The following is a 12795-nucleotide window of genomic DNA, read 5'->3' as shown; positions in this document are numbered from 1 at the left end:
CACACTGAGGCTCACTCCGTCGGCGCGGATGCTGCGTGTCTCCTCATTTGTCAAATGGGTCCAGGGGCAGGCGTGCGCGTGTGTGTGTGCGCGCGTGTGTGTGCGTGTGTGTGTGTGTGTGCGTGTGCGTGTGTGTGTGTATGTGTGTGTGTGTGTATGTGTGTGTTTCTTTTTTTCTTTTACCCCCCCTTTCCCCTTAGCTTTTTTCTTTTCTTTTTTTCTTTTTCTTTTTTTTTTTTTAACGACTCACCCCAATTTAAATTGTGTCTGCTAAAAGTCGCCTCGGGGAGGGAGGGCGGGCGAGCAAGCCTGCGCCCTCCATCACCAGCATCCAGGCGAGCTGGACCATGAAGGCGACTGCCCCGCTGGGACCCCCAGTCCGAGCTTTGGGTGGCGGTCTGTTTGCCCGACTGGTCGGCAGATAAACACAGAAAAAGGGATTCCCCTTTGTAAGAAGCCTGAGCGCAGAGCCTCCGCTGGGGCCGGGCAGCCGGGCAGAGAGGGCAGCGGGCAGAGGGGCAGCCCAGGCCCCCACCGGGACTCGGGGTACAGCCTTCCCTCTGGCCTCGCCGAGCCTGGGCGGGCAGCCCTGAGCCCCGCCGCTGTGGAGGGGAGAATCCGCCCAGGCTGGCGTGGAAATCCAGCCTCTTGCACTAACACACCGGCTCCCGATGAATGCAAGGGGCTTCTCCCAGCCCAGAATCCCCACTCTTCTCCAATTACAAATGCACAGGGTGGGGAAGTCCACATCTGATAAGAGATTACTAGTCCGCTGCAGCAAGCAAATTACAATGGTTTGTTTAATTTTCCCCCCCCTTTTCCTGGCCAGCCCTCCTTGGCCAAATTAACATTCTGCTCTTGGAAGCGGGTCTCCCCCTCCCCTTTATTTTATGAAGTAATAATTATTCATTAGTAGATTTCGTTAGTCTTTGTGCAATAAAACATGATGTGATCTACAAATCAAAAGAAAATATTAAGACTCTAACTCGTCCTTGGTCCCCACGGGAGAGAAAAATTCTTGGCAAGAGTAAAATCATGATCAGGAGTAGTCGCCATATATATTTTTTTTTAATATAGATTTTGACCCAGTGATTGGCTTTTCTTTTTTTTTTTATTTTCAGAGTATCAGATCAGCTGCCTGAATGGAATCTTTTCTGCTTTTTGGGCTCCCTGAAATACCTTGCTGAGGCTGTGTCCCTGCCCTGCAGGATAGGTCCATTCCTGAGAAGAGATGGGGCTCTCTCAGGAAAGAGCATTTTAGAGCAGGACCTAGGGACTGTCCACCAGGGACATCTCCACTGATCCCTCCCTGGGCTCACCCCTGCCTCCCAGCAGAGAGCTCAATGCTCTGAACTGAGTCTTTGGCTTCACTTTGCAGGCAATTCCAAATGCTTTCCGAAGAAAAGGAAATTAATTATTCCAGAGCTCTATTTTGTGTTGTTCTGTTGTGAAACGCCATCAATTAACCATAAAATCTTTACTATGCCAAACACTGGGCCCCAACCAGGCGGCTTCTCCTTTCCTCCTTGCAAAAACAATCCCCAACCCACCCTGGGCTCCCACATCTCATCAATTTAACAGGTACACAGTAGCCTGTTTAAAACCCTCCAATCCCAAGCGGAAGGTGATGGGGGAATCCAGAGACTACAGGAGAGTATTTTGAGCTGCTTTGGCTGTGGTGAGTTTGAAAAAATGCTTACTTGTGACCTCAGAAGTCAGGTTCCTCACACAAGCTCTGATCTACAAATGAAGGGGTTCCTCCCTTTTCCCCCTTCTGACTCTCTTTTATTTATTTATTCTTATTTTGCAGCTCACAAAGCCAAAGAGGGGAAAAAAAAAAAACATTTTTTTAAAAAAGCCACACCACAAACACATGGAATTAAAAACCAAAGCTTCTGTCTTTCCAAACCCTTTCCGTTCCTTCCTCTTGCCCCAAGCAATTTGCCAGATTGACAGGCATTGGCCAGCTGACATTGAAAAAGCCCGAAGTGCCCAAGAAAGGACAGGATTTTCCCTTCAGCTCATTTTCATGAGAAACGTGATAAATAATACATGGCACTTTAATAAGACCTTATCTGAGTGATTTAATGAAAAACAAATACATTATGTAAGGAACCAATAGCTACTCTCAGCTGCCCTGATCCAACACAGATTTTCCAGCTCCATTTCCTCCCAAACTGGGAAACGCTCAGTGCTGATTGGATTCCTACAGACCTGCTTTGCAGTCATGACTCAGACTTCCCCTTAAACTTAGGTCTTCAGAGTCAGGTCCACTGGAAATCTGTAAAGTAAAGCCGTAGCATCTAGACCTTCCAGAGCCATGTCGGGATTATCCAGAGCCCAGATCCGTGCTCTGGACCACCAAGCGCCAGCTTCCTTCCAGAGCAAACCAAGCACAGGAGACCAGTGCACCCATACAGGGACATAAAAAGGAGGCACAGGGGCCATTTCACCATGGATGACATCCCAGTGACTCTCAGGAGAACAACATCAAAGACCTCCCCCAAATCAAACAGAAGCACTCCATCTGCGACTATTATTTTTCTGTCTCAATGAGAAAACTTTGTCAGCCTTTTCGGCAGCATCTGGGGATACAGAATTTGAATTCCGTCTTAACAGAGTGCCAAAGAGTCACATCAATGCCTCTTGCCCTGGAATGATCCTTCTCCATCAATTAATGGGAGAAGTGGGGAAAATAAATAACGCTTGTCCCTCTCTACAAAGAATGCCTGGGCACTCCATGTCTACTGGGTGTGCACATTGTGTGCGCATTCAGGGCTGCCCAGCCTTTGAGCTGCAAAGACTGTTAATTGGATAATGGCTACACATACCCGTAGGAAGCCAAAGAGGTGCAGAAAACGAGCAATGGATAATATCATCTTCTAGTGAAGGCAGCTGCCCAGTTTGGCCCACACAATAGTGCTGGTAACTTTCTTCTTTCCCTAAATTTGCCATTGATTTAAGAGAAGAGAGGAAATAGTTTTATTTATTTTTTTTTCTTTTTCCCTTTCACAATTCCTTACGATAACTTCCTAAGGCTGTTGAAATAGCCAACAGTTCACTAATGGATGCTTTCTATGGAAGCTGCCCTGCCTCAGAGCAAGAAGGATTCTACTCAGACAGGAAGGAGGACTTGTGGATCTTAAGTATCATTGCACTAGAGCTAGCTCAGCGGCAACTGCCAAGATGTGTCTTAGAAGTATTTTAGTCTGACTTCCGGATTTTAATGTGGGTAACTACATAGTCTCAACCTTCAATAAAGGGAGAAGGAAAGTATCTCTATAGAAACGCGTTATGTATTCTCTCTGTCCTAGGTACTTTGATTGACTTACTTGTTCAAACACTTGAATGTTATTTAGTTATCATTGACCTCATCCCCGGTGCTGGTCTAGTCCCCAGAGGCTGTATCAGAGGGGAGAGAGAGCAAGGAAAGAGCCCTGATATCAGAGTTTACATTCCAGTGTGGGGGGACGCAGAAGATAAACAACCCAGAGAAGAAATAAGGAAACTCTGCTGCATGATAGAGGGTGATGGCTGTTGCAGGGGTGGGGGGAGGGGATCAGGATCAGGGATCTGGGAAGCCAGGAGCGGGCAGGTCCCAGTGGGCACCATCCCAAAAGTGCTTGCTGTTAAAAAAAAAAAAAAAAAAAAAAAGAGCAGGTTGTTCTTCAAGAGAGCCCCCTCACCCTTGCCCTTCCATTTTGGTTGCCAAACCTCAAGAGTTGTCTAGTATATAAATTCTGGGGCTGTCTGTGGCCAAACAACTAAAATAGCATTGGGAAGCTGGGAACTTCTAGTGGTGAAAAAAACCAGAAATATTCTCACCTGCAGCTTTGACCCCTGGACATGCAGAGTTTAACACAGTGCCTGACATACAGGAGGTACTTGCAAAATACTGAATTGCTGGGTGGATGGATGGATGGATGCAACAGGAATTTGGACTAAATGATGTCTTGCTGTCTCTGTCTGCTCAATGAATTCAAGGATTGAGTTTTGTTTTTAGCTCTGTCTATGCCTGGCTGGTCCCCAGGCCTCTAGAATGGGGTCTCAGCTCCCAGTGGTTCCTCTGAGCTGTTCTGCAGCAGCTCCCTCCTTCAGATCTGGCCCTCTGGGAAGCTCAGGCTCACTCACGGCACCAACTCAGGGAACTGAGGACGCAGCATCCCTCCACGGAGCCCCGATCCCTCCCTCTGAGTAGCAGCTGCATCTCAGGCAGAACCCGTTCCAAACACCCCGTGACAACTACCTTGCACGCAGTGACAGAATTGAGGATGGAGATCAGAGTCTGCTTCTGTGCACGGGACCCTCAAATTCCATGAGCTTTCTAGCCTGAGTCTGGGTTGTCAGGAAGCCCAGCTCTAAAAGCAAGTCTTACTTGCAAGAACAGAAACACAAGCACAGCGGCTCCCAGCTAGCTCTCACTCACTACCAAAGCTCTTTTCAAAACTACCTTGCTCGGGTGGAAGCCTTCTCCTTCCCCAAAGACTGACAACTGTCCGTCAACCAAAAATGAATTCAGTAAGTGAAATTTCCACCAACAGTACCTAGGACTGAGGTAGCTGCGAAGAAATGTTGCAGAGTGAGGATCAAAATTGTTCTGGACCTGGAGATGACTGTTTGGCCTTCATTCTCGAAACTTAAAGTTCGTACGTCTTTCCAGGTAGCTGTTCCCATTCCAGACATCCCGTTCTGCTAAAACACTCGAGATGCACACAGAGACACATGGCCCAGGGAGTTTACTCCAGGCTTCTTGTAAAAGCCAACAATCAAGATCAACAGGGAACGGGTACTAACAAAGTCATTGAAATGTGTACCGTGGACCTGTTGAAAAAGAATGAGGGTCAACTATGTGACCTTCCCTGGGAAATTTTCTGAGAAAGATCTCTAAGAAGTTTCAGAGTACATGTAGGAAAACTTCATGTTTGAAAAAGAAAGCAAGTAAGAATAAATTTCTAGAATCTCTCTACTTGTATGTGTGGCCATATAGATATGCACATGGGGGGAATTGGCATGTAGGTACCTGAATAAAAATGCACCATGCATAGAAATATATAGAGTGCATGGAAAAGGGCCTAGGAGAATACAATTCAAACTGACACCTAGGTTGATGTCTAGGGAAATAAGGCAGGGGTTTTCTCATGTATTCTATGCAGATTTATGCTTTGGGGGTTCCCACAATAAGAACGTGTTTGCGCATTACTGTTAAAATACAATGGACCAATTCTATTATTGTTGTTGCTTCTTCAACTACTACAACTGCTCTGTTGTTGTGAAGTCCCCCCCCCCAGGCTAAGTGTTCCTAGGGGTGTACTTTTTGAATGCTGGTATAGGTTCCTGGCTAGTCAACGTAAGGTGGCTTATCCTCACATTGCCTTGACCATTCTGGATATTTAACATCCACAGTTTAAAGAAGGATGTGCACAGAAGTAACTTAGGAGCTCATTGCTGTTTACAGTGTGACTTTTAGGAACAAGGTTTTCTGCCTTTCTGTTCAAAATGAAGAGCTGCCCAGCTCCTTCCCCCGCCACCTCCTTAGGAGCCAAGGCTGTGAGAACAACTGCTGGGCGGGACACTGTGTAGGCCTCTAGGGGAAATAAGGGGCACAACCGATTTGGACACAAGTGTGTCTGGCTGTTTGTTGGGCGGGGCAGCTTGTCTTGGCCCCAGAACCAATATATAAACCAGAAAGAAGCAGAAAGGGAGTTTGTGCATTTTGTTTCTGCAAACCCAAGCCCAAACTCCCTTCTCTCTCCCCTGCAGGCCTGCCTGATAAGGAGCAAGCTCAGGGGACACCACAAGTGTAGTGTCTCCTGCCTCCTTGCTTTCCCGTGGTAGCTGACTCCTGGCCGCTAGGTACAGGGCCCACAGAGGAGCAGCAGGAAAAGCTGGCCTTTGGAGCCCTGAGCAGGTGCACCCAGGGTGACAGTCCAATGCACATCAGGCAGAGGAGGTTGGCATTTGTCTCTAGGGACATCTATGCTGGCTGCAGTTTTTAGGGGGAACATAAACAAGGGACACAGGTGTAGACAGAAGAGATGCACAGCTCTGCCCAGGGTATTCTAGGTTTCTGCAGTCAACCTGAAGGCAGCACCATGACCCTCTAAAGCTACCAGGGCTTCCAGCTAGTGTCTCAAAGAAAAGTTCAGAGAGTCCAAGAAAATGGTCACATGGCTCACATCCAGAGCCAGGGGCAGGACAGAGGACACACTGCTGCATAAGCAGACATGTGTCCACGATGAAGGTGTCCCAAGTGTGAAGAAACACAAAGAGGGTTTAAATCTGGTCCTTGTAAAATACGTGACACCACAGACACGTGAGTGAACCACCCCGAACTTCAGTTTTTTTCTTCTATAACATGGAGCCAATAATAGCACCCTCACTGACTGGCAGTGATCCTCAAACTTCCCACCCCACTCCTTAATTTATGAACTATTACAATAAAAGTTTAAAAACAGTGAAGGGGTTGCATGAAATTCACCAGTTTTTACATTGGTGGCCAAGTTAGTAGGTTCACACACACACACACACACACACACACAGTCACACACAGTCACACACACCATCTGCTATCATCACCATTTCAGAAAGGAAAGGGCATTTTACACCAAAAAGTAAAAAAAGGAAGAAGGACATCATCTCAAAAATAAAGGACAGCCTTTCAAATTGATTAAATTTAGGTCTATTAAAATTTTCACTAAATTGCCCTTAATTTTCTCATTTAGCGGCAGTCTGTTGAAAATGTCATTACGGAATCAGATGAGGCTGCGGATCAGCATTGGGGAACCACGGAGATAATGAATGCAAAGTGCTTCTCAGCCCAGGCACCGGTGCTGGAAGATTCTAGAAGGCGGCTCCCTGTAGCAGGGATGCTTGAGAACAATGAGCAGTCACCCTCGCGGGGCTCCCAGGTGCTCCCACTCAGCACCTCGGGAGGGAAACCAACACGGTGCCTGCTCCTTTCTGAATCGCCTGACTCCGGACCCACGGAGCACCGTGGCTGTCTCAAAGGAGAGGCTGAATAAAGGCCAGAGGAGTGGAATGTGCGGCAGCCCTAGAGCTTATTCACTCCCCTCAATATGGCAACCCTGTCCCTCAAGGACACCTTGAAAGTGTCACTGTGAGGGGACTTGGGTGGCTTTTCTGGTTCACAAGAGGGCATACAGTACACTGCACTGTGGGAATCATCTGTCTTGTGGAGCTTCATCTCCCTGGCTCTGGCCCAGACATCTATAGGGGCTAACAAATGTCTGTTGACACTCTCCTAAAACCTCAGTTCCCTTCAGTCTAAAAAGGACTAATATTCGTTTTTCTTTCTTAATTCAGTTGTTATAATAGGAGGTCATCCATGTAAACCACAAGGTTGGCATCTGCCGTCTGCGGTCTAGGAACCATTCCATACGTCGTAGGGACAATTGTTATGAATGAGTTTTCTTTTCAATCCCTGACCAGTTGATGAAATTGCATCTTTTTGCCAAAAACAAAAAACAAAAACAAAAAATCACACAAGCAAGATTAACAAAGTCAATATGTTCATGGAATGACTAACTTCCAATGTAATTTTTTTAAAAAAAAGGTTGTTAGATGACACGGTATTATACAAAAATGTGTAGACATCACCTTTCTGTGCCGGTCTTCTGAGAATACCATTTATTTAACCTTGCTAATGAATCAGCGCAACACCAATGTGCACATTAGTCCTCCTCCATCTCACAAAATGCCAGGTCAATTGTTCTGCAGTGTTTTTGGAGACTGACTGGGGTGACACATGTTAGAAGATTACTTCTGGCAGGATGGCAATTCTCTTTCCTGATCTTCATGAAACCCAAACCTTTTCATGGCTCCAATTTCATAAGAAACTGAGGTTGCAAGCAAAGAACAGGCCTTCTGTTGAGGCAGTTACCACCCCATCCACAGCCCACCATAGGCTTTTCAAAAGCAATGACCATACCCCCTATCTCTTCCGCCAACACCTTCCTATCACCACCCCTGGCTAAAGCGGCAACTTATAGAGATAGTGTTCCATCGGATAGGGAAACTGATAGGTGGCAGGAAAGACCCAAGGTGGGATCCCGGAATTAAAACATCCCCAGATCAAGAAAACAGCCTCAGTCCCCATGGGAGCTCGGTGGCAGAATAGGTTCCGGGAGGCGATGCTGAGGTGGAGGGCAATGGTCGGCCCTGGAAAGGGTGGGAGTCAGCTTCCAGTGCACAGGACAGAATGTAAGAGCGTGGGACCAGGGAGGGTGGGTGGCAGAGCCGAGAACAGCTAAGTGGTGATTTCTCCTAATGAACGCGTGGGCGGGAGGTCTACTTTGGGAAGCCTCCACACCCCACCCACTCCCTGTGTTTCCACTTTCTGGATGGAGCTCAAGCAAATCTGAAGGCAAACAAAGCCGGAAGGAGGCTCTTCTTTGCTCTGCCATCAGCTCGGCTGCAGGGTCCTTTGACCCCGTAAATGCTCAGACGTATTTATCTTTATGCAACCCGAGTCACCCACAGAGCCTCCCTGACTCCAGGGACCTCACCTCTAACATCTCTAGCTCCGAGATCATCCATTCCAACCTCGACCTTCCCAAGGTCCTGCCCTGGCTCTCAGGTAAGGGACGCCACGGGGACTCTCAGTTCTTGGCACTCCTGGCACGGCTTCAAAGCCTGGTGAGTGCTGGTGTGGAGCTAGGAAGGATGGAAGGACACACAGAACTAGGTTAGTTTGCAAAACCTTGGAGGTAACATCGCAAACGGATCAGGCACTGGGTGGAAAGCCTCCCTGATCGGCAGGATCTCATCTCACCACATCCACAGGCTCCAGACGTCCCAGTCTCAGCCCCCAAGGTGCCACTGATTCATAGTTACAGGCCCCTCAGCTTCTCCACCTCATCTGGCCTAAGGGCTCAAGTTTTTGCATCCTCCTGCCTCTGGCTCCACTACGAGGACCCACATGTGAACATAAGTCCTTCACCCTCTTCTGCATTCTCTCTACTCTCTGAGGCATGTACGAGATCCATGGACATGAACCTTTGGGGGAAAGCATGGGAGGAGTATGTCTCACTTTAGAAACCTGATTCTAGAAGGATCTGGAATCCTCATCCTGAAGAGGGACATCTGGCTAACTCAATCACGTATGTTCAGATTTTTTTCTCTTCTTTTTACTTTCCCCTTTTCCCTTAGGGAGTCAGAGGACAAATTCTCATCCTCATCTGTCCATCCCATGTCTCCTGCTCCTCAGAGGCTTAGCCTCACTTGTCCCCAAGTCCTTGAGGAAATCACTCTCTCACCAAATTTATGTTAGGCCACTTTTCCAAACCAGAACTTTCCTCTGCAGAAGAGAAGCCATCGCACCCACAGTTGCAAGCACAGCCTTCACCTGGTTTCCGATAGAAGAATTCAAGACCCTCTGGTCAAAGGCTCAGGTCAGAGAAAGAGTGTGCACCCGGTGGGGGGCCCTCTTGTGGGCAGACTCTGGCAGGCTCCACAACGCCAGACCTCACCGGGCACACGGTGTGCTCTTCTGTTCCCTTTCCTGCGGCACCTGGAGTGTCACGCCCTCTGTAGCCCATGTCTGCGACACGCACAGGTGCTCACACACACGTGTCAGGGTGTGGCTGGGACACTTCTCCCACTTCTTCACAATGGGAAGACGCTATGGGATCCCGATGGATCCTTCCTGCAGGATCATGCCTTCCGTCTGCCTCCGCTGTCTCTCTCCAGGGTCCTCCGCTTTTCCACTTGAACACCCCCCAGCAAGGCCTGTGGACCTGCTCTTGGCTCTGCTGAGGTTCCTGGGTCTGAAGACAGAGCCTCCCACTTACTTGACCTTGAAACCAGGTCGACTGCCCTTCTCGCGTTCCTCTGCCGCTCTGAAGAGTCAAGTGATGCCCGAGTGACACTGTTCTGAACTCCCCGGTCTCTCCTCTTCTCTCTCCTTTGTCATGTCCCGGGGATCAATTATTCTCCAAAGCTGAGGTTTTTTTTAAGGAGAAGAGTGGTACTTCTCTAGCTGGTCCCTGTGCGCTCGGCCTCGGCTCCTCCCGACTTTACGCTCGACAATGATTCCAAAAGGGGATTTCGATGCACAGAGCCAAACATGTCCGTCATCTGGTAGGAAGACCCTGGGGACCCAGCCCACTGGGGAGGGCCTGGGGTGAACGGGCTCAGCTAGATACCACCCCTGCCTTACCAGGCAACCACACTTCTATGCAAAGACCTGTCCCTGGAGACAGTGACCTCAAACCTCCTGTTGAGATCACCTGTGCCCACACATATGAAGACATCTCAAAACATAGACCGTCTTCCTGAAAATGCTTCAATGATAGGAGTGCACAAATCCCACAGCACCAGGGTCCAATCAGACCAATAACCACAGGCGGGAATCTGCAGGGTTTTTGTAGGGGTGGGGGTACCAGGGATTGAATTTGGGGGCACTCAACCACTGAGCCCCATCCCCAGCCCTATTTTGTATTTTATTTAGAGACAGGATCTCACTGAGTTGCTGAGCACCTTGCTTATGCTGAGGCTGGCTTTGAACTTGTGATCCTCTTGACTCAGCCTCCCGAGCTGCTGGGATGACAGCACAATGTGCAGTTGTTTATGTTGTGCATGTTGTAATGGAGGTGAGGTTGCCAGTGCCTATGTGTGTGTCTGTCCTGTGTAGAGCCAGTGCTGCATACACACTGGTACTACTAAGCTACCCCCAAGGAGGCTGAGACTCAGAAGATGAGTCCAGCACAGAGGCCCTGAGAACCCTCCTTGTCTGTTTTCTCCCCTGCCCCTCGGTGGCACACAGGCAGGCACATGCTCCATGATGACCTTTGCTTTTTCCCTCCAGTGTTGTAGCCCGTCTCCTAAAAACAGCCCATCGCTGCTGGCAGCAGGTGCTTGTGAAATGCTGGTTCAATGAATGAGAAAACTTGGAAATAGCAATGAAAGTCTCCCTCCACTTCCAGGTGGCTGAGATGCATTTCATTCGCCGATTGGCTAAGTCCCCTCGTCCCTGCTCAGCTACCCCTTGGATTCATTCTCTGTGCCAATTGTGGGGCTGGGGAGATGGCCAACAAGATAGGAGATGGAGTTTACCTTCTAGATTTATCAGAGATGTTCAGGTCATTCTGGTTAAAAGAATTACTTTCTCCAACTTCGTATCAGGTACGTGAATCAGCATTTTTCTTAATAATATCACGCAACAAATTAAAATACAGAAGTGGATTGTATTACGAGTATAATTGAAAATAATATTAGTTATCTACATTCCCAATTTCAAATATTAGTGTTCATCAAAATAGCCTCATTTTCTCACTGATGGGCTTTATAATAAATGTTTCATATTTGAATTTACAAAATTCATCTCTAATTCTGTTCCTTCTATCTCTTCTATGAATGGAGTTTTATGTAATATTTATTTCTATGAGAGTGTAGATGCATGGATGCATTAGAGACCACTAGTTTGCTATGGGACACTGGGAGGCTCAGATTATAGGCTTACATTCTCCTGAGGACAAACAGTGATAATTAAAATTATTAACATCTCTGTGGGGCCACAGAGTTGACTGTGACTCTGCTCTGCCTCCTGACAGTGAAGTGGGTGGTAACAAGAACTGGGGAGAAAGACACTGGTTCTGAATCTTGGCTCTGTTACATCCTAGCTCGGTGACTTTTGACAAGCTACATAAACTTTGCAAGCCCTGGGTTACTACTTTTAAGTAGTAAATTCATGAGTATTTTTTTCCCCACAAGCTTGAATTTGGAAAACATGTTCTACTACATATAAATTTCTTAGTGCAACCACAGGCACATAGTTAGTGCATGATGTGGCTTAACTTAAAGGACAAAAAGATGATGATGATGGTAGTGGTGTTGGTGATAATGATGATAGTGGTGATGATGGTGATGGTGGTGGTGATGGTGGTGGTGGTGGTGGTGGTGATGTGATGATGGTGATGGTGATGGTGATGGTGATGGTAATGTGATGATGGTGATGTGGGTGATGGTGATAGTGGTGGTGATGGTGCTGGTCATGGTGGTGGTGGTGGTAGTGGTGGTGATGGTGGTGGTGATGGTGGTGGTGATGGTGGTGGTGATGGTGATGGTGGTGGTGATGGTGATGGTGGTGGTGATGGTGATGGTGGTGATGATAGTGGTGGTGGTGGTGATGGTGATGGTGGTGATGGTGATGGTGGTGTTGATGGTGGTGGTGATGGTGATGGTGGTGATGATGATGGTGATGGTGGTGATGGTGGTGGTGGTGTTGATGGTGGTGGTGGTGGTGATGGTGATGGTGGTGATGGTGATGGTGGTGGTGGTGGTGATGGTGGTGGTGATGGTGATGGTGATGGTGGTGGTGGTGGTGGTGATGGTGGTGGTGGTGGTGGTGATGGTGGTGGTGGTGGTGGTGATGGTGGTGGTGTTGGTGGTGATGGTGGTGGTGGTGGTGATGGTGGTGATGGTGATGGTGGTGGTGGTGATGGTGATGATGGTGGTGGTGGTGGTGATGGTGGTGGTGATGGTGGTGATGGTGGTGGTGGTGGTGGTGGTGGTGGTGGTGGTGGTGGTGGTGGTGATGGTGGTGGTGATGGTGGTGATGGTGATGGTGATGGTGGTGGTGATGGTGGTGATGGTGATGGTGGTGGTGGTGGTGATGGTGGTGGTGGTGGTGATGGTGGGGATGGTGATGGTGGTGGTGATGGTGATGGTGGTGGTGGTGGTGATAATGACGTGGTGGTGATGGTGGTGGTGGTGGTGATGGTGGTGGTGGTGATGGTGATGGTGATGGTGGTGGTGGTGGTGATGGTGGTGGTGGTG

General features: G+C 48.3%; 1 protein-coding gene across 33 annotated transcripts in view; it reads right to left on the bottom strand.

The window, feature by feature from the left end:
* Rbfox1 (RNA binding fox-1 homolog 1) overlaps positions 1-12795 on the bottom strand; it is a 2023047-nt gene that overhangs the window by 330392 nt on the left and 1679860 nt on the right. The window contains exon 1 of one of the 33 annotated variants that reach the window (XM_078024610.1): positions 4-99. The exons of the other annotated variants lie outside the window; for them this stretch is intronic. The gene's annotated coding sequence lies outside the window, so the exon portion shown is untranslated. Of the gene's footprint in view, positions 1-3; positions 100-12795 lie in introns of those variants that run through there. 33 annotated transcript variants of the gene reach the window in all.

The sequence above is a fragment of the Ictidomys tridecemlineatus genome, chromosome 10 (genome assembly GCF_052094955.1).
Source record: "Ictidomys tridecemlineatus isolate mIctTri1 chromosome 10, mIctTri1.hap1, whole genome shotgun sequence".
Classification (NCBI taxonomy): Eukaryota; Metazoa; Chordata; class Mammalia; order Rodentia; family Sciuridae; genus Ictidomys; species Ictidomys tridecemlineatus.
The sequence above is the reverse complement of the archived record's forward strand: the minus strand, read 5'-3'. Positions and strand labels throughout refer to the sequence as shown.